This window comes from Bombus vosnesenskii, unplaced genomic scaffold (assembly GCF_011952255.1).
Source record: "Bombus vosnesenskii isolate JDL3184/JDL3185 unplaced genomic scaffold, Bvos_JDL3184-5_v1.1 scf7180000013266, whole genome shotgun sequence".
Taxonomy (NCBI): Eukaryota; Metazoa; Arthropoda; class Insecta; order Hymenoptera; family Apidae; genus Bombus; species Bombus vosnesenskii.
In genome coordinates, this window is record NW_022882926.1 from 1,531,750 (window position 1) to 1,554,799 (window position 23,050).

General features: G+C 39.8%; 1 long non-coding RNA gene across 1 annotated transcript in view; it reads right to left on the bottom strand.

The window, feature by feature from the left end:
* The window catches only part of LOC117243640, a 172,008-nt gene that overhangs the window by 122,883 nt on the left and 26,075 nt on the right, over window positions 1-23,050 (bottom strand). The window contains exon 2 of the long non-coding RNA XR_004495485.1: window positions 18,642-18,866. This is a non-coding gene — a long non-coding RNA (uncharacterized LOC117243640). The remainder of the gene's footprint in view (window positions 1-18,641; window positions 18,867-23,050) is intronic.

Consider the following 23,050-nt stretch of genomic DNA (forward strand, 5'->3'; position numbering starts at 1 on the left):
GTAATGCAGATATCTTTCGTAGAGATCATAAAAATATTTGAACAATCCTTTATTTATTATACTATGAAATTTCAAAATATTTTATGATACGAACGATACATATGTATATATATAGCGATACAAAAATTTTCTACGATATGTGTCTAAATAGTTTCGTGAGCCATCGTACTAACGAAACTGAGACGCGAATAAAACCAATCATAACCGAGTACAACGCAAATACGATAAAAAAATTAATCGACAAGAATTATTCGATATTTACGATCATTTATGGTACTTGTCCTTCGTCATTGCACCTGCAAAGCTCATGGAAATTAATCTAAATGACAAATGGCGAGAAGAAAGGGAACGCGATATTTGAGAAGGACGAGGTATAGTCAAACGATCGCGGCTTTATCGGGGATCACGTTAAATCCGATCAAAGGGTAAAAATCCTTGCTATTTCCATCCAATTAGTGCGCGTAATCCCTTTCTATTACCAAAAGCTTGCCTGCTGTCCGATGGATCGGCCATCACAGCAAAATCGATCACGGAAGGAAAAAACGGTCTCGGCAAATCCTTTGAGGAGAGAAGAGTATGCGACGAGCGAAACGAGAAAAAGAAAAGGAGAAAATAAGACAACGAGACTTCCATATATATGCATACGTACATACATACATACATACACACACACACATAGACACATAAAGTGAGGAGCCAAGGCGAGGAGCCATAATCGATCCGGCGTGCGCTAAAAGAAAGGAGGCGCGAGCTATCTCGCGCTCTCGTGAGCCGAAAGCGAACAAGGAGAAACGATGTCCAAGGCTTCAGGGATGGTGTTGCGGCCTCTCTCGCAGCGGGAAGTCCGAAGTTCGTGCAGAAGGGACTACGTCGGCGTCGTTCTCGGTTAACTAGATGCCAGCCGAGATTCCACGGTGAAGGGTTGGACGGACGGAGCCTGGTGGAGGTAATCATAAAGCTACGACGCGAAGAGTAGATGCGAGGAAGAGACTGAAGAAAGAGGAAGAAGAGTAGAATGCAGAAGGCGAAGAAGATGAAAAAGAGAAGGATAAAGAACAGGGAGGAACAAGGGGGAAGAGAAGGATGAAGACAGAAAGATGGCTGCAGGGCTGCCAGTGCAGCCTGGAAGCGTGTCAGTAAATTTAACCTAACCGAATGCCAGGGCATATAGCATTCTTTTTTTTCCACCGCCGTTTCTTCTTCCTCTTCAGCATCTTTCTACGTCCAAGTTCGACCTGGCTTTCTCTGCTCATCTGTACGTCGATCGCACAAACGTTCACCGTAACCAAACCGTGTTACGGTTCAATACAGAATTTTTCTATAAACACGATCTTTCACTCCCGAGACGAGTGGGCGCGCGAACAAAATAGAAAGAAAATGATTCGACCGGCTCCGGAATCGAGCGATACTCCGTTCCATCAGAAGATTTATAGACTGAACAATTTAACAAAGGTCCATTGTTAATTCGTTGCCCGGTGCACCGTGTTTGCTTCCCTACGCCTCTTTCTCTCTCTCTCTCTCTCTTTTCTCTCAGGCTTCGTCGAAGGATAATTTATTCATGCAATCGGAATTCAACCGAAACAGAAGAATCTACGCATACTATCGTCGACTACATACCACCGATACGCATACCACCTTCGTCTCTTTAACTGCCTTTCTTCCTATAACTTTTAGTGGCCACTCTACAGAGTCTACCACCGATCCTCCACCTAATGTTCTTCAGGCTCACCTTCCAGGATGCCTCGTAACGCGCCACGACCAAGTCCAAGCAACCCGAATTACACACTGCCACGATCACGAGAGAGACCAGGCTCCTTTCGTTCGTTCGATCTTCGGCTCGTAGATCCTTATCAAGCGAGACTGGATACTTCATCGAGGACCTACGACGTAGGAGGAGGGTGTCTCGGCTGCTTCTCTCCGCGAAGGTCGGAGGTTGAACGCCGCTCGATCGACAGCTGCCACAAAGTTACCTCTCCACCTACTACGTGGGTGAGATTCCACGGCGAGTCACTCGTTCGATTTTGTTTTGCTCGACTTCGCCTCGTGGAAACGCACCCACCGGCTCTGGGAGAAACTGTCGATATCGAGGTTCTATCTTGCAGCTCGGAAATTTCTTACGGCGTGAACTAACGCTTCGCGAGCTTCGTTAATTCGCTGGAGAGCATGACGGAAAGACGGAAGAAAGTCCGGGATAAGATACAAGGGTTGGTCGCAGAGATATCGTTCCTTCGAATGGCAACAGACCGGAAATTATTATATCGACCTCCGATGGATACGCAAGCGGATCGCAATTACCGATAATCACCTGTATATACAGTGGCTCGCGAAAGTAATCCAACACTTGTAGAATTTTCTTACGAATATATCATGTGTAATAAACACTTTGAAATTTCATCGATGCTATTATGAGACACGATAATCACTGTTAAGTGTAAACATTTTTTTAATTACTGCCTCTGAATAATTTTAAAGGACCAACATACTATTTCGTGACTACGTGTTACTTAATTTTATAAACTACGTGCCTACCTAAATGAAAACAGATAACTCCATTTAACAGAGATAAAAATTATCTCGAGATCTCGAAGAAATCCATCCAGGTAAGACTTCTAATCATCGTAGAAAATATTCCCATTCGAAGTAAAACAATTTCCGTTTGAAACATTTCCTGGAATAAGAATAGTTTCGAAAATAATGTAAAGCTTCGAACGAGACACCCTGTATACAGAGGCTGGGAAATATATACAAAGTTTCGTTTCCCATCGGTATCCACGTCGATACAGATCAACAATGAAAAGATCGACGAGAAGCGGTGGAAGAGAGAGTAAAGGTGAAAAGGAACGTGGCCACAAATTTCGCGCGCTTTTAATTACTTCCCGCGAGAATGCTCGCAAAGGCCTATCGATTTCCGTCCCACCGTAATTGAGCCCTTTCTATCTCTCTCGCTCTTCCGTCCCTTTTCTCACCCTTTCAAACCCGACCATTCGTTTGTTTCTTCCTTTCTACTTTTTCTTTCTCTCCCTTAACCTGCTACTCCTCGTCCATTCCCTCTCTCTCTCTCTCTTTGTCTCTCTCTCTCTCTCTCTTTGTCTCTCTCTCTCTCTCTCTTTGTCTCTCTCTCTCTCTTTGTCTCTCCCTCTCTCTCTCTCTCTCTCTCTCTCTCTCTCTATGCCGTTTTTTTAATCCCTTTAAATCGCCCGAAGAAATAGGGTTTGCGGTTTGGCGTGTTTGCTAAATAAACGAGACGCTCCCACCTCTTTTGATGCAGAAGACAGTATACGTTCGTGGTCCGTACATCGCGGTCCATTAAGCGGCTAATAAGTAGACAGAGCCGGGTTACCGGTTACACGAGCTCCGACCTTCCCTTCGTCCTTTTCTCGTCCTCCAGCCAAAAAGCTACTATAGCTGACGAAAGTATTCGAACACTCGTAGAAAGAAACATTTTGAAACTTCATTAGCATTATAATGGCACTTAGGTGTGATGGTCATATCGGTAAAGTTTGAGATAAATGTGAAAATCTGCATAGAAGCGACGAGACACTTATCCTTAGTGCAAGTATATATTTCGCAGAGACCACAAAGGTTTTTCAATAGCGAATTACCCGTTACATTAACAAACCTCAATATCGATGGAACCACGTTCAAGATTGCTATTCATGGCGTGATAAATGTCTGATAAATATATTGTAACTTCTACATATATACATTTCCAGATTACAGATTACGATCCAAACTTTAGCGACATAATAATGATAGTCGTTATCTTTACAACACTAATGAATTTCCAAAATATTTTATATGTGTATATATACATAACACAACAATATTATGTACATGATAGTTTTCTGTGGTAAGCGTCGAAATACTTTCGCGAGCCACTTTATCTCGTTTTCGCGTGTGTACCATCCTTGCGCAGTTTCTACCATTCTTCCCTTCTACTTGTATATTTCTCTACAGATTTCATCGTTTATTCCCAAACCGCGTGCTTGTATCCCCTCGATTTCCTTTTCTCTTCTCTTCTCAACAACCCTCTTTGTTACGCGAGAGCTATACCTTCGTTGTCATTTCTCTCACGCATACGCGCGTGCAACCTGCGTTATTTGTACGAGATACCGCTGCTGTGGGAGATTAGGAAGAATGGAAAAAAAATAAGAAAGGGGAAAGGAGAAAGAGAATGGAATAGATGGAACGAAAGGGAGATTGCAAATAGAGGGAGAAAGAAAAAGGCGAGAATGAGAGCCGGGATTCGTGAGATCGTGTTCGTGAAGGACCCTTGGTCCCTACCAACTTTGTAACTCCTTTTGCATCCAATTAAGTCTCGCGCAATAACTTAGCTTACACCAGCCGATACCAGGCCTCGCTTCTGCCAACACACCTGGATGCGGTGTATATTCTGATTCCGAATTTCGGCACAATGCAACTTCAGGCAACCGCGTATATTTCAATTGAAACTACCGGTAGGCATTGTCTTAGAGTTAATAGAGACCGATTTGTTGTGCTTTCGATTGCGGAAGCTTTTTGCGTGATGAAGAAATTGGTACTTGAAATTGTTATAAGTAAACTGCTGATTTTTATGCATTTATTTGGGAAATTTGAAGATTCAAAATACTCAGAATATATATAAGTGTATAAAAATATATAAATACTAATTATATTCGGTAGATAAAAGAAATCTTTATTTAGTTTCTATTTCTTTAATCGTATTCATAAAGATATGAATTTACGTAAACATCTGCTTATAAGAGATGGTTTCCTTCCTTGAAATATTCCTGTGAGAATTTATTGATTTATAAATCATGCGGATAGATACTGACGCTTGGAAGATAATTTTACTGATAAACTAGTTTAACAAAATCAATATTCCAGGATGAGTCAATAATTATCTCGAATAAGACGATAACCTTTCACTAATGAGATTATATTCAATCGACCAACTACATACGAAGTTTCAATTTGTTGCGTTATCAAAATCTATCAGGAAAGAACAGCAAGCTGTAACGCGATTATTCCAATATTCTATTTATAGCACAATTTACGAATAGTATAATAAAACCAGTTTGCAAAGTAGTACGGTCCATTATCAAATTAATGATTTAAAAAGTGGAACATTTCTCTAATAAATGATCAGCTAGAATTATCTTTCGACCGAAAACTTACTTACAAAAATTATTAATTTCACGAACTTGTGTATCGATGAATTAAACATATTGAAAGTCGATAATCACATTGAATGACCATATTAAAAAATAACACAGGAGGATATAATCTATTAATGCCCCAATAAATTTTCTAAATACATTCCAGATAATTATCGAACGACCCTCGTACGTATTCTAAGCGCGGGTGAAAACTTCCTTCATTTCGTAAGCGTTTCACATCGAGTTATTATTTTCCAGCGAGTAACTAAAGTCAAAAGGGACACCGGCCAATATCAGGGAAGCCGTGGCCCTGTACTTTGGACATCGGCTAACACATTTCAGTTGCAAAAGCCGATACACAATATCGCAAGAAAGTTAGTAGGCCAGTTATTGACACTGCCCAACCGCTTGCCATTATTACGAGCGTTCAGTCGAAATTCATGAATGTTCGATGCATTCGATTCCCTTGGTCCAAGATCCTACCGAAATTTTCCGTACAAACTTCCGCAAGATTTCAGCGATTTCGCTACTCGAGAGCCTCTTCTTCTCTGATGGAACTCGGGCGAAGAACTAACACCAATGATAATCACGGCTCTACGACGTCATGATTTAACTAGAAACAGTTCTACCTTACAGTTATATAGGCGCATAATAAATATTTTGTTAAGACAAGTTGTTAACAGGATACTTTGGAAAAATACATTGAACAGAAATTAAAAACAGAATATTATAAGGGTCATAAGGGTGATTTTTGATATGAACCGTTTAATTGATAATTACAATGGCTCTTACAGAACTTTGTTCTTTTTATATCCCTAAAACGAGTGGAAATTTCATAATAATTTAAATATTTGACTAGACAATACTCGACGTCTATTACATACCTGCACACCTTTTTTTCAAAAAGCTTCTCGATAATATTATACCATTTACGAACAAATTCTTGAAATTTCTTTTCAGAATCGCAATGTGAGTTCAATAAAATTCAATAATATGAATTGGCCACAGACAAAGGGTAAATGAAACATTGCGTTAATGTAACATTAATCCTCAACGAGTCAAGATGGTCATCAAGCGAAATAAAGCGCTGAACGAACTTTTCCAAATCTGTGCATCAAAATTGATCCGGTACACTGTCCGGGATTTGAAGACACCAAACGGCTAGTTTTGCAACATCCCTCTCTTTTCAATATCTCGATGGTATTTTAATAACGTATAGAACGAAACCGGGCGAAACTATTCAATAGAGGGAGCACATCATCTTAAGATTGGAGTATTCTAAGTTCATCGTAAGGATCAGAAGCAGAAGATAGTGGTATAGTAGGTCAATTATCGGCACCTTTGGACCGCTGTTACGACGAGGTATGAGCATAGTTGCGAGAACCTCTTGTGCTGCAGTCAAGTCTCGTGCAATAATTTAGGGTACGCCGGATACCGATACTGGAGGGACTAACTCTCTCTCCTTGGCCCCCAAGAACAATATACGCTAACCACCTCGAATCTTATCCTTAATACCGTGGCTTAATGTACGCCGTTGTACATATATCGATCTTGGAGATCGGCCACTGGTTGGTATGCGCCAACAATCTCGTAAATTCGTGAGAAAGTTAATTAAACGACCCTCTGACCACTGGCTACCGTAAACGTATAGAGTCATTCGGTTATGTGAAAGATTAATGACGCGTAAAGCACTTGTGGGAGCGAGGTCGAAGAGCGTCAGGTATAACCGACACCAGACTCCTTAGAATTGATGGATTTTCGAAAAAATTAATCCCGAGTAAGAAGAAATCGTGAGGAACGAAATTTCATCCCTGTCGTCCCTTTCGTAGTTGATCTTTTAGATCCAAAAGTTTGGAATCGCATTTTGATATTCGTGGTTTCTAAAAATAAAACGTAACTGGATTTATTACGTAACGTGAATTTCATGACATTCGCTATCTCTATATAAAATTTATTGTACCAAATGTATTACAGATTCTATCAAATTACGTAGTTTAGAAAGAGTAAAGTTTCTTCGTGAAAAGGAATCATCGAAAAGCGAAATTAAATCAAGATGCAAATATCATCTTCTGAGAAATTCCTATTAAAAAATCCAAATATCCTCCACGAATAAAATTCCAAACAGGCTCCTAAAATAACTGATGTACTTTCGAGCGTCACTGTACGAATTTCCTATTTCATGTAAGATTGGGTTGTCCGAAATGTTTCTTTCGTTTTATAAGGAAATAATTGTTTTATATTAATTTATTGAATTATGCACGAATATAATAATAGAAATTGAACGAAATGAATCATACCTAATTCAATAAAATAATATAAAACAGAAATTGTTGCTCATCTATTATCACCTTATGAAACGAGAGAAACTTTTCGGACAACCTAATATAAATTAATGTCCATGATATCACGGTTCCTTTATATCTAAATTAATAAATAAATCATAACCGGTACTGTCTTTAATTATGATTATCCATAAGCTAAATATAGGCGGAAGGAAAGCACGCGGCGTAACAACACTGAGTGCATTGCGAGGTTTGAATTCGTACGGGCAATAGGAATCGCTATTAACGCTGATGAACGGGCAACGGCTTAGCCCGATTCTTTTTTGCTGTCAATAAAGTTGGCCGGCTGACAATGAGAGCCAACGAACTCATATAGCTGGTAACTGACCGCGAAATTAACCTCACTTTAGAGAGGTATGCGTGCTAGCTCTGGTGCTACCACTTCGTGTTATTTATTAACTGCAACGGAGTCCACGAAAGTTGTTTAAATTGGGACAGATTGGCGTGACGTTCCTTGAAAAGACAAATAAACGGTTCGTGATAAGGTCTTTCTAGTTTATGAGACACGCGTCGCATCGTCATAGTGGTGGTTTCCTATCTCCACCGAGAGTCATCCGTTACGAATGTCACGTTGATCGTAGGATCAAATCACACGACTGTTAAAACTGTCGCAATGACGCAGCGTTAATGAGAAATACCGACGAGATTCAATTTTGTTAACTTCGCGAATCATGAGATTTAACTGGAGAGAAAAAAACCGATGAAAAAGGAAAGAGTATAAGAGAAAAGACTAAATAGTTTAATACAGCGTAGACGTTGAATTGAAATCATGACGACGACGTTTTCATGAGGATTTAAAGCAATGGTTTCGTAAGGCGCAGAGAAATCGGAATGTATAAGTCATTACGTTACGTCGAACAATCTAATTGACAACAAAATTAATGCAGTCAGAGCCCAATTTATTTGCCACTTTACTCATGAAAGCTCCTGCTGACACTGGCCGGTTGCATTCGTTATTAGAGGCAGATACCTACGATAATGATTAATGTGAAAACCGGTTCCAACTGACCGTCTAGGAAAAAGGGGCCGAATATGGTCACTTTATACCCCACGCCAAAGTAATTCAAATTACCCGCGCCCCACGGGTTCCCTTCGTGCCACCTTCTTTAACGATGAATTTCGCAAGCTAGTTAATTACTTTCACAGACGGATCAGACAGACTACACTAGCTAACCGGATTTAATATCAAATTCATCGACTACGTATCGTGGTTTTTAATACCACAGAGAGAATAATTTCAATTAGATAATCCTCGTTAATTTTTGTCTTTTGTCGCAAGCTACACTTGACCATACTGGATTTCCACGTTTCATAAAGAAGTATGCTAAATTTATTTTAATGCCATAAAATTAATAACCATTCTGATATGATTTTCGAGATGTGGATGAAACATGCCGCGTACTTAAGAAAGTGACATTATCGTCAGATTTGCAATTTTCTTTTCGCACTTCCAACAAACACGTTTATTGAATATTACAATAACATCTTCTTGTTAGTTACGAAAACGTTTTAATCTTTTCGGTACTGAATTATGCTATCGTCGATCCTTTGCCGCAATTTTTATTCCAAGAACACGAAAGCTGTTCAAATAACACACACTCTGAATATTTTTTCTGATCGTTAGGACAGAAATGCATACGGTTCCAACGAGTAACGGTTCTAGGAAACGTGAATTCACATTATTTTAGCTTCTGCCACTAACTTTATTCGTACAGAACATGCAAAACGTTCTGCGCAAATTAATTATCACGGTAAATACGTTCAAAAATCCAACGTTATGAATCAAACAAAGTGGAATGATGAAATTTTCTCTTTCTGTAATTAAATATCGCTTCACTGAAATACTAAAAATGGTCACTTTGATCGTTCGCTGTTCGTATAAATTCCTACCATTTCTATGCACAACACCAGAAAAGGGTGACAAGAAGCAAAGTGATATTCCAAATGATTCATTACGAGCAACACGTCAACCACGAATTCAGGCACAAACATAATCCTGTGCGGTATAATTCAATAATCGCGTTCCCGTCTACGCGACTACTAAGATAGAACAGACAATTTCTGCGTTAATTAGAAAGGCCATTCTCCGCGGTGCTCTTAACGATCGTAATGCACAGTGTCAGAGATAGAAACGTCAGATGGAAGACGTCGACCAATCCATCACCGAGCCATTTACTATCTGTACGATTAGCCGTGGAGCGTGGAAATTCATCAGAAAAAAGGGACTGCATCGGTTGCCTTGGTCGTTTAATTGAAGACCGTGTTACGAACGCTACTTTGCCCTGGCTGATATGCATAACGAGGTCATTTGGTTAAATACAGACAAAACAAGCCGATGGCCGTTTTCCTCTGAACCGCTTAACAAGAAACCACCCACTGCTTTGCATCGAAATTGTCTCTGACTTCGTGCTTACTGCCGTCTCCTATTGGCCCGAGGAAATCGTGCAAAATAGTCTCATCTCTCCCTCCCTTCGCTTTTTCTTTTTTTTCTTTCGCATTTTGTTTTTGTTACGTTAATCCTGCCACGAGATACGATATTGCACGAGGAAGGTTGCGTTTAGCACTATTTAAAAATTACAGGCGAGTAAAGTGTAAAACTTGTACCAAAGAAGTCAAAATGAAAGATATACGAAGATTAGAGGGAAATAACGTGATAAATGATATTCTACCTTTTAAAGGGAAACGGTTTTAGAATTCGATAATCAACTCTATGTTAACAAAACTGTTCTTTCGTTTCATTGTGAGCTTAAATGTATCTTCGCACGCCTATCTTTGCGCGCTGCTGACCATTCAAATGATAATTTTTCGCTTAACTGTTTACAAGATTGTACAGACTCGTCGGTTACTTTAAGAAAACCTATGTTTGTGGATCTAATAAGATGCTAGAATGACGTTGTAATCGATAAATTAATAAATATATACTCGTCGTGAAGTCTATAAAATAGCCGCATAAGACAATAAAATTTCTGTGAAATACTTCCAGTTAATCATTTATACCACTCAATCAAATCTAATTCGAAATAAATATTGAAATAAATGTAAAGAAAATTATATAATTGCATAAACTACTAGAGCAATCTCAAGGAAAAAGACACGCGACAATTTCAGACGTAGTAGTCTCTAACTATTCGTCATCAGATTGCTCTATACCGGTAAAGTACATCGCGGAGAATAAACAGATTAAGAAGAAGTTTCCCGCGTAAACAAGGAAATTCATTCGCTGTACTCCGGCGGCGGGATACGTCGTAGAGTTTCCGCGAGTTTATCTCAGGACTCGATCAACCCTCGCGCTTGAAGACTTGAACTCGAATGTGCCTCTTCACAAATTTCCTTGTCAGACCCTATCTTACTCCTCCTTTCGCGCGTAAGGTCGGTTTCCTCCGTCAAACAGCAATGCATTTTGATAGCCCATTGTTAAAGGAACGACAAGAGAGAAGGAGAAGGGAACACAGAGCCCATCGAAAAGTTTCGGTGAGAGGGCGTTTCGGAATGGAGACATAACGGCGGAGTTTGCCTTATTCATGAGTTCCATGGTATCCAGCCATGGTATAACTGATGGAAGACGGGGTTGTAAGGCCACGATGGCCATGTAGCAAAGTTGTATCAACGAACGGCCTCAGTCCTCGCCGCGTAACGATGATAATATGCTACGTGCCTCGTGTCTGAAACGACAACTACCCGAACTGAATACACAGTCTCCTGTAATCATATATCCCCCTCTCCACCATGAACCCTTCTTGTTCGTCTGGCCTCGCCACCCAGTAGATGCCTCGACACCCACTTCGTACGAATCTTCACCATACCATGACCTTTTACGAGGCCACAATGCCCTCTCTCTATACTCTCGGCTTCACTGGCATCTCCTCTCTGTTGCTTCTTTACGGGCTCTCCATCGCCTCGTCGTCTGGCGAACCACGATGGCCAACAACGAGACCCGGCACACGCTACAGAAACTTGTTCGGTGATCCGTTCGTTAGCACTGAGAGAGCCAACGGTATATAACGGGGAGTACGGTCGATCGATCCTCGATTAGACCGAGAAATTGCTCGCACGGATACCACCGATTCTTTTACACTCTGAATTCGCACACACCAGACGTAGCCCCCTTCTCTCTGTGCAATTACACGCGCTTGCTTTTTAATGAATCGAATCCTTTGTGCGAAAGGACGATTAAATGAACCCTTCTTGGGGTGAAATCGAATTTGTAGAATTGTCATGTCGATCTTGTAACGTATTGTATATAGTGTATAATGAATTGTGCAATTATCGATCACCGAGTAGGCTACGGATATTTATGCAAATTTATATTTTTATAGAAATTAAAGAAACGAGATCCGAGTAGACGATTGTTTTACTTATTGAATATTATATATTTTTGCATATTATGCATTTTGTGCATTTTAACAAATTTTGCGTAAATACTTAGGGATCCGCAGTCTATTTATGCGAAAGTGATTGTTTGGGGAATGAATGGAAAATATAGGATACATATATTCTTTTGGATAGAATGTACGTTTAGTCGCAATTAAGTTGAGTACAGTTCATTTGTAACCTGTACTTGAGTTATGTTTAAACTATGCGCAGACTAAGCGTGGGTTAGATTAGATTGGATCTGAATCAGGACTAGGTTACTCGTTAAGCGAATACCAAGATTGCACATGTCTTAGACACACGGCTTTCGACTTACAAATTAGATTAGCTTTGATTCGAACCAGCTATACTAGCTATAGCTCCAGATATTGCATTACGTCTGTTTCTTCTATGCTTTCTAAAAACTTTCTACGCGATACATTTACTAGTTGATAAATATTTCTCCTTCTTCCATGACTTATTCGTTGCAACGTTTAACAGAACGAAAATGTAGATGCGCCAATATTACATCGATCCATATCGCTGCCAAGAAAAACTTTATACTCGAAATAATCAATTGAACAATCAGGAGCAAACGGGAAACGAAAAAAAAGCGCATCGAGATCAGGAGGTTATCGCTACTACATATAACCCCGGACCGATATGATCGCGTTGTGCGTCCTCGTTTTATTTTATTAAAATCCTGGCCTCGTCCCTTTTTCTGTAAATTTGCTCAATAAAACGAGAACGCGTGAACGTGATCCTCACGGCGAAATTAATTCCCGTAGATTTTTCGTTTTGAAGCGCGCGGAGATTTCAATAATAAACGGATTTATGTCGGGGAAAACGTGAATGCAGTATGTATGCCACGCGCGTTTGAATATTCCGAAACCCTGGAAGCCGCGTATCGGCCGTCTTTGATCGCATAAAATTCTTCTGGCCTCCTGAGAAAAATCGTTTCGTCGGAGCACCCGTGCCGCGTAGCAGCTGAAGCAACTCACAGAGAATAACAGCGTTTAGTAATTCGTATTCCGTTCCTGTCTAAGGATTTTTAGGACGTTCGCGGCGGTGGTTCGTTCTTAGTCACACGTCGGTAAGGGAATCGGTACGTGACATTAAGCAGTAATGCCACGTGGCACGACGTCCACACAGCACGGAACTTGAAATAGTATTACGGTTGGTCCCACGTCACGCTACTACCGCTTTTCTCTCCCTCTCTCTCTCTCTCTCTTTCTCTCTCTCTCTCTTTCTCTCTTTCTCTCCCGACTTGTCCACCTTCAAACAGCCTCATCCCGAATGTACAGTATAATATGTCACGGACCGCCTGACAAAGAGCGGCGGGGAACAGCGAGAAAGGGAATAAAGTTCCTTTACGTGAATTTTAATTGTCCGTTTGGTAACAAAAGAGAAATGAATACCGACGAAACAGAAGGGTAAAAAAAGATTGAAAAAAATAAACGTACGACCACTAGGCGAGAGATACAAACTGTCGATACCGCGCCTGATATCTTCTCCGCGATATTTTTGCCCCGCCCCCTTTTTTTATACTATATGTATGTTTTATTTTCTCTTTCTTTCTCCCTCTCCTCTTTTTTTTTTTTTTATGTCACAGTTTAATTTATAGAGTGGATAACTCGAGCCTCTCGGACATACAATGACAAGTTCGAAACGCTCGAAAAACGGAGTGGAAGTTGTTTACTATAAAACGGGTTGGCCAACCTGTGTTTACTTTCGGCGACCAAGAGAGGAAAAGTAGGAAGGAAAGAGAGAGAGAGGGGGGAAAAAAGTGAAAAATGGTTTTTCCAATATCGCTGAATGATCGCGTATACCGGCCCCGCGCGTGAAATTTATCTCGTTCCGCCGCGCGTCCGCAGCCTCAATAAATAGATCTCTCGATATTCACTCGATTTTAAATGTAAATAGACCAAAAATCACGAATGCTTCTCCACCCGATGGCAACGGAGCTCTTTGCGAATCTATGAACATACACGTTAAAATAGATACACATAGTGTTCGCGACCTAAATAGACGGTCCCCTGTCGACCGCGTGTACCTTGCCTAATTTCCTAGCGACTGGCAAATATGTGCTTCTAATTACCATCGATATTAATTACATGTTTGCCGGCGCGAATCATTTTATTAGAGGGACGCATGGAAACTCAAGTTGAATTTCCGCGTGACCGGGAACTGGAAACGCTCTGACTCCGTCGCTCTTTCTCTCTTCCTCTTTTCTGATCAGAGCAGAGGCAAAGCTAAAAAGCAGAAACTTCAAACGATCGCCCCTTTAATCGATTAAGCGCGCGTGATTGCACGTGTCGAACGACCCTAATGAACGTACCACCACGCTTCTTTCTCTTCTTCTTGAAAAAAGGATGAAAGGAAGAGAAGAAAAAATGGAAATCCGCAGTAGGCTGACGTTTCTACAATTTGTCAGGAATTCGTTCCAATTTTTTGCCGCCCTCAAAGAGACGCGAAACCACGGCGGAAAGATTAAAATTTTTTGAGAAAAAATGGTGCACACGCGTGTATGCAGTAGCTAGGTCGCGGAAATTGCGTGTGCATCGATGGAAGACCAGAAAGGAACCGAGCTGAGTTGCATCTTTTGTAGAGAGCCGAGCAAATTCAAAAGATGCGGTTCGAGCTTTTGCAAACCTCATAAATCGGAGTCACATGAAACGCATCTTTTAAGTATTGAATTGTAAATAATACACCCGACTTCCTTTCGAATAACGTCAGAGCTGTCTCAAAGCAACTATTTTTATATCCATCGTCTGTTTTTTTTAAATTTCGCTCTCACAGCCACGGTATCAAAAATCGGGATTCGGCAACGTGTATTGTTTGAAAGAAATTTTAAATGAAATATTGCTTCCAAGTCACGTTGCTCTTTAATGCATTAATGAAAATGGTTATTTTAATCACAGAAATTAATTTATCATAGTACTGTAATATAAATATTCCAGCTTCACCACGTTGCGTAAAATCGTAACTAGATGGAATAATAATTAATAAAAAAAAATATTAAAATTCCCTGTCGGAACTACGATATTAAAGAAATATTAAAAAGAATTCAATAACGTAAATTATCCGAGAATGAATTTAAAAAATGTATATTGCGTTGGAACAACAAAGTCGATTTATAATGGAAGTGGTTATTCAATCAGAGAATATGTTTAAGGTGACAACAGGTTCCAGGAGGAACACTGGTATAACGAAAGTACCGGTGTAAGAGTGATTCTATTGTGTTTGGTGGTTTTGACTAAAGGTTTATTGCATGTGCCAACTTTGACAGAGGTCTTTATCCAACGAACGCGAGGCATTTATCGCGTTGCCCTCCGACAGTGTACAGTCTCTCCCGTTGCCTGAGCTTTTTAACAATGTCCTGAGCGACTTACGGGCCTGGCCGCTTTAACTTACAATCAGTATTCGCTTTGAAGTAGCCCGCATACTTATCGCTTTGATTGACGTCCCCTTTTCGTGGTGCTACTAAGCGAGAAGCATATTTACATGAAAATAAATGCACCTTGTGCCGGGGTCTGGCCACGGGGTTACGTCATGGTAGAGGAAGGGAAAGAATGATCGAAACGAATTCGGCTTGAACCGCCGCGAAATTAAACCCAAACAACGAAAATGAATATTTCGCCGTTCCTCCGATCCTCATTCCACCGGCCCACCTACTAAAATTATTCAGTTTATATAATAAGATTTTTCAATCCTCTTTTTTGCCGTATTATTATTAGATTGTTGTGCATTCGTCGGATATTTAAATATTAAAAAATACATAAAATGCACATAATTTACAAAAATATATAAGATGTTTCAACTAATCTGCTATATTTAATAGATGAAACAAGTCTGTATTTAAATTCCACTCTTTTAATTATATTCGTAAAAATGTGAAATTGCATAGGTATTTGCAGTATATGTATTATGAAAAATACTAAGCACAGAGAAGAGGAAGCGTTAAAATATATGTATATTATTAAGAAATAGTTCTGACGGGATAAACTTCGTGATTCGACTTAAAACTCAGCAATAAATCGAACGAGTAAACCGCACGAAATAGACCAATCATGATCTCTTATCAACGTCGATGTTTTGTAACGAGAACGAATAATATTGCTCATTTATTTTCCGTCTAACAATCTACCTGACACGACGATGAATCTGAAGAAACAAGTTTTCGCTTAAAACTGACTCGTAACAATGATTTAGATGCAACTGTCAGTTTGAATTTTTAATTCATTTAATTTACATCGAGTGTTAAAACGAAAAGTTGTAGTGGTACGAAGCTTTAAACGAAGATGTTCCACAGACAGTTATACAGGCGGTATTTTTATCTGGCGTGCAGAATCACGTAACGAATCGATTAAACGCGTTACGAAGTGAATCTGCATCCCGAAAAAGATACGTCGACGACTTAATATAAAGTGATACAACGTGTCCACTGTGTTATACGAAATAATAGCGAGTATCTGCTATGCACACCAATACTATTCGATCTTTAAATGATAATTTCAAACCTTTCAGTCACAAATTATTTAACTATTTGCCTTCTATTGTATAATAAATAAGCAATTCATAAAAATATACAAAAATCGCTTACGAGTCAATAAAATAAAACATTGATTAGCTTCTGATGAAAACTACTTAGCCTACTCAGATTACTTAGATTACTCCTACTATCTTTAGTCCTCAACTATCCCATTAAATTATTGCATACTAAATATTGTCTCGTTAAAATACAGTATAAAAGTATCACAGTTTCCTTTCAAATGGAAATTTTTGATCAAAGTAGAACTTTCCGAATTAACACACCTCACAATATATCTTTTTATGTCTGTGCTTTAAAAATATCCCTTTATGCTATGTTTCAAAAATCGTCGTGTCTCTTACGCGGGTTATAAAATCTCTAAAACAAGATTCCGTAGGAATATTCTTTATAATATTGCTACTACTGCTACTATAGGAACAAAAGGCATATCAAAGAAAATGAAAATTAATTCGTCGAGATATCGTTTCTCCAAATAATCTGATCGCAAGGAAATCAACACAACTGTTGGATCTCTCAACAAGAAAGAAGAAAGTAACATCGAGTATATCGTGGAACCGGAGAAAGACATTAACGAAGTTCCTCGTTGAATAAACGTGTTGTCGCAGCACGGTCGCGAAAAAAGGTACAAAGAAAACGGTTATTATGATAGCCGGAAGGCTCGATCGAGTAAATAGCAGCAAACAAACTTATCGTAAAATCATGATTCGCGATCGTGTTTTGCACATAATAGCCGTCATAGCCGGCATACGACACTGAAAATAACGCGGAAAACCGCATGTAGAAACCGCTGGCCGGCCGACTGTGTATTGTCTGACAAATATAGTCGCGGCCATAGGACGCTGCACTTATATATTTACATATCATTCGCGTCGATCGCATTGTACGATACGTAGGCCACGGTGTTCGATGTTAATTTATAGCCGTTGATTTTATGATCGGCCAGTAGCAACTGGAAGCAAAAGAATTTCTAATCCGGTCGACTAGCTACGCGTGCATGCAAACAGACGAACGATATTTATTTTGATTAAACGTTATATAGATAACGGAACAGATTTACTCGGCTAGCGAGTTTCATAAATCGTAGAACCACGAGGTCACTGGCATTATTAGCCAAATGTGTCATTTATTACCTGGACAGTCAAAATTCCGGGGAATATTAATTACTATTAGACTACGGACCCTTCTGCGTTTATAAGAATTTTAAAAACGACAAAAGTGGTAGAGTTAGGGTAGAATGCAGTTGATTCATTTGACGCATTTCATAATATTCAGTACGCAAATTTTAGAAGCAATTCTCCATCTAGATCACGTCTTTTTAATTACTAGATTGTTCGTTATGGGTCGTTGTTTTTTTCAAGCACGTTATATCGAAGTACACTCTTTTAAGCATTAAATGACATCGGAATCAGCAAAGTTGTAGATATTTTACAATAGAATATGATATAATGGGAATCGGTATCGGTCGAAATAATCGCGTGAACAATTCGCACTACCGCGTTTTTCTCTTTTCCTTGAGCCTTGAACCACCGGTGAGGTTCGTGCATCGGATCCGATTCACGGTTTTAATTAAAATCACTGAAAAAGGAAAAGGTGAACGCTGACGTATGACGTCCGATGGAAACGAATAGCGTGCGTCGGTGACAGGCTATGGGACAGAATGGCGGCGCTTATCAATCGAAAAAATCAGATGCATCGAATTAAAAAAGGGATTGAAAGCTCGTGAAATCTGATGACACAGCCATTAGTCACGGTCCTTCCGAGAGGCATTAGCTCGGGCCTTGTTACACATCGAGCGAATTTCGGAAAGGTTCGACCGGTTCCAAGAGCGAAACATAAGCTCATACGTTCTGACGGCGGTCGCATAAGTGTATCGCGTGTGGGTGTACACGTGCTGACACACAACTACACGAATATAGAGAGATACACGTACGAGAAAACACGAACGCGAGCTATCTAGGCTGAACCTTTCGAGGTTGACTTCTTGAGACACTGGAGCGGAAACACGAGACGTATAGCATGGGCTCCACGAGGCGAGTTAATCCCTTGAGACAACTGGGAGCCACGGTGTGGAATGGGAATACCAAGGGAAACCTGGTGGTGTATTCTCATTCGCTACTCGACAATGTTATTATTACGCTCCCTCGTCCGCATTACGCGGATAATTTATGTCGGTCTTTACGTATAGCGTAACGCGCGCAACTTGTCCTTTTCACGTGTATATGCGCATCCGTGCGCGTAATAAATGCATATAATACTCACCCATCGTTGTAATCATTCAGTCGCGTGATAAACACTCGGATGTTTCGCCAACCGCCATTCCTTGCGTGTCTCCTCTCTTTCTTCCATGTGCATCCAGGAGAACATCTTGGAATCATTCGCATTAGATTCGCATTATAATCCTGCGTCGTTTCGCTAACTCGATACTAAGCTCTGTTCGCGTCCACCGTGCTCTCCGAAACGAATTCATCTTGTCCGGAAGGCACTCTGAAATTTTATATTGCAAAGGAAGAAAGTGAGTAATCATTGCGGAGAAGGAAGGTGAAATTTCGAAGAAGAGAGGAATATTTGCGGAAAGGCGGGATAGAAGAATTCATTGTTATTCGAGTCCTTATTCCGCGTTTACCTATCATTACCCGGAATCATGCACGTACCACCACTACAAGTACGGATAATTAAAATTCTTCAAGCGTAACTCACTCGTGAAACGAGCCCTTTCCATCTTTTCGTTTATTATCCATACTCCCTTTGATTCACTTCGCACGAGCGAATTTATTCTAACTTGCTCCGCCATGGCATCTATACGTAACACGCGTCTATTTGCGAACGCCACGATAATTCTTTTACGGGGAGCAGTCGCTGACTGGCACCACGCGATATTATTTCATGTGTTTAGGCGTCAACAGGATCGTAAATAGCTACGTAGGACGTATATATCAGCCCTTGTTTACATCAACTGTGCGTTTACTGCGAATCGAGCTATGAGAATCGACGATTCTCCCCTTCCACTTATTTCTCCATCTTTGTATTATATTATACAACAACACGGGAAATACGTTTCGTATTACGGTAAGTCTCAACGCGAACAAAAGATCGCTACTACTTCTGTATAACGTGATTCAGAAAATAACAATGACAGTGAAATATATGTTTGTTTTGAGAATATGTAATATTTAAAGAAATATTTGCAAATGCACTGAAATAAAAAATGCTGTACGTTAATAATGGTTTATATCTTCCCCTAAGTTAAAGGATTTTTAACGATAAAAAGTTTTTATAAAACTTATAAAATTAGCAAAACTATCAAAGCAGGCAGCAGAGTTAAGAAGCTTCAAACTAATTTAATTTAAATCTGACTGTGACTTAAAAATAACAGTTGAATTTTAATTCATATCAGATTGATCGAAAGATCTTATAAACTCAATTTAAGAACTCAAAATATATCGAGCAAAAGGTTTCTCATTTCCCAAGAGATTCTGAGTTGTCCATTCTATTGGAAGTTTCTCTCCGTTAAAGATTCAAAATACATCTACCAAAAATTTCATTTTCTCAAAGATTCTCAATTTTCCATACCAAATTAGATGTCCTCGCCCTAATAAAATTGCACGTTCCAAAATCCCTGTTCTCGAAAGTCCACTTCTAATAACAAAAAGAAAAAACAGAAAGAAACGTCAGCTCTAGAAATAAATCATCCAGAATGAGTAAACAATAGAAGCAACAAAAATTGCATTCGCTCTCCAAATTCGCATGATTCATTGATTCGCGGAAATTCAAAGTACAATTATTGAATGACGACCCACTCAAATCAAGGGTTAAGTATCCCATTAACCCAAGGTTGCAAGTCGCAACAAAGCGTTTTCAAACGCGATCCACGGAGATCGAGGCAATTTCTTAACAGCCTGTTGCGAATATTCCGTTCTACAAAGTATCCACTGCAATCAATCATGGATAAATTAGAGGTGACTGGATAAACATTTTAGAATCGAGGCAAACGACTTTTCCAGCGAAAAGCGCGCATTTCTCAGCCGATCCTCCATCTGGCAAGAACCGCGAGAGCTAACCGGTGCTTTTCGTAGCCGTATAATTCGCCCGTGTTGAATGTAAATTTATCCCTCCCCTCCCTCCCAAGGGGTTATACTGTCCTCGTCTACGGCTCTGTGCTCGCGTGACTATGACCACGGCCACGAGCGAATTTATACTGAAACCACCAAAACGTGACAACGAGCGGGAAACGTTGTTGACGACTGGTCGTGGAGGAGGGCAACAGGGGAAAGAGACGAGTCTTAAATTCACATTAAACATTCATCGGGATAGAGCTCGCTGACAGCAGGCCGATGGAACGGAGATACGGGCATTCCTGATCGAGCTAATGCGATACTGAAACTGGTCGAGGTCTTTCGAGCTCTGTCGGACTTTTTCTTTTGTTCGGCTTCCCTCTAACCTCGAACGCTTGTTTTCACGTGACTCGATCAAAAAATTCTTTTCGTTCGTGGAAAATAAAAACCAGACTCGTTAAAAATATATTTATTTCATTATAGGCTGCCTGGCTTTCGCGAACACGTACGCTCCTGCGTTATCACTTTTTCTATGGACTAAAAACGCGGATAAAATGTAAATGGTAGAACAGGGTAGCTTTTTGCAGAACTGTACCAACGTTGTTAGTTGAAATTTTACGAGCTGGCAGTGCTAACAAATTCTTTCACATAAGAGTGACGAGTTTGCTAATACAATGAAATTGTATAAAATTCCTATTGGATATAAAGTTGTGAGCATTTTTTGTTTAAGCACTAAGTTTGGTTCTGCAACTTATCCCAACGAACATATAATTGTAGACCTTATTGAGTAACAATGGAAAAGTGGAAACTACGATTTATTCACTATTCAAAAATATTCAACTTCACAAAGTGGATAGGAACGGGTACTTGGTAGTTTTGGAGTATTTAAATTTAAGGCATCTTTAAACAACGAGATATAAAAAAATTTACCCTATAAATACAAGCGTCTCTTTGTTGTACAGAATATTTGAAAACTGGTTAGCGAGAAGAAGAATCGAATAAAGATCCAGAGAGACACGCGATGTTATGAAATTTTCGGGCCAACAATTTAGGAAGAACTGTAAAGGGTAGGAAATATTTTACGGAGAAATGGAAATTGAAGTACCGACTGAATAGAGGTCTTCCTCTGGAATACTGGTATTAAAAACTGGCATCCCTTCGTGAATTTATCTACGCACGATGTCCGCCGCGTGTAATTGATACGAACCGATGTTTCGACAAAAATACCAAATAGCTAGCAATCCCTTTGGATACCTGCATGATTGAACATTCGATATCGCTTTCCACTGCTAAAATGACTCGAAATGCAATGTGCATTGATATTTCCGTTCGGTTACAAATATTTCTCCGAAATCAAAGGTATACATACACGTAAACGTGAAAGTATACCTGTATCAAAAGTATTTGCACAGATCACCTTTCCTTGTCAAATCCTGCGTAAATTTGTGAAGAATGTGATTCTATGCTCGATCTTTTTGTAAAATATAATTTTTAATCTTTCACTAAGAAATAATTGTTATAACGATCTCAAGCCTTGAAATCATTACGTAAAATCTATCCTCTGAATAACTGTAATAAAGACAAGAAATTGGGTAGTCAGATACTTCCCGGGTACGATCAGAGCATATTGGGGCCATTTTACAAGACCACATTATGTGTCCGGTACTTCATGGTTAAAACCTTATGAACGTATCACAAAAATTTTACAAGACACGAAATTTCTGTTTCTATCGCGATTCCTGCATCCCTTTTACGTTTCCTCTTCGTGGCGTAGTGTATCGAGCTTAGAATAACTTTATGCTAGTAATTTTATATCTCGCCATTCAAAACTTATAATTTATGACGAAATTGGATAAAGGAATCCTATGTTTCACAGAATTACACAGAATTTTACAGGGAAGTGTTATCTGTGCTCGATACTTTCGTTCGTCGGCGTATTTGACACATTGGAAACACGTTCGGCGCGAGAACGATATAAGAGAGAAACTCCGTGATAAAAACGTTCCATGGCAACCATCTCGAAATTAAAACCGCGCGTTAGCCTGAAAGCGATTATAAGTACACCTGGAACGTAATAACAGCGATCAACATCTTGAGGGAAAGTAATTCTTGATATGGACGAACGGATAAGAAACGACTCGGTTCATATATTATTCGTAGCCGTAACGTGTTCAGAAACGATCCAACGATGTTGGTAAAGCTCACGTCCATGACGACTGAAGCGTGTAATGACGAGATGTGAGCTATCATAAGAATGTAATATCAAGGCTCGGATACGTGGCGACAAATATCACGTGCAGCAGACACAAAGAACGCGAGAAAGACGAGCAAAACAGGCCGAACGGTTCAGATGGATAAACTCGTTGCACAGATCGTTTAGCGCATCGCCCGCGGCTTTTTCTGATTGCTTCTCTGCCTTCTTCAGCCGTGATATTATACCGAGCAATTGAATTTCTTACACCCCACTAAGTACTCAACGCTCCCAACCGTTTCCATCCTTCCTCCTCTAGATCATTTCTCTCTCTCTCTCTTTCTCTCTCTCTCTCTCTTTCTTTCCCGCTTCTCCCTTTTCCCATACATTGCACCCATTGAATTTAAGCAATCGAAATTTTAGAA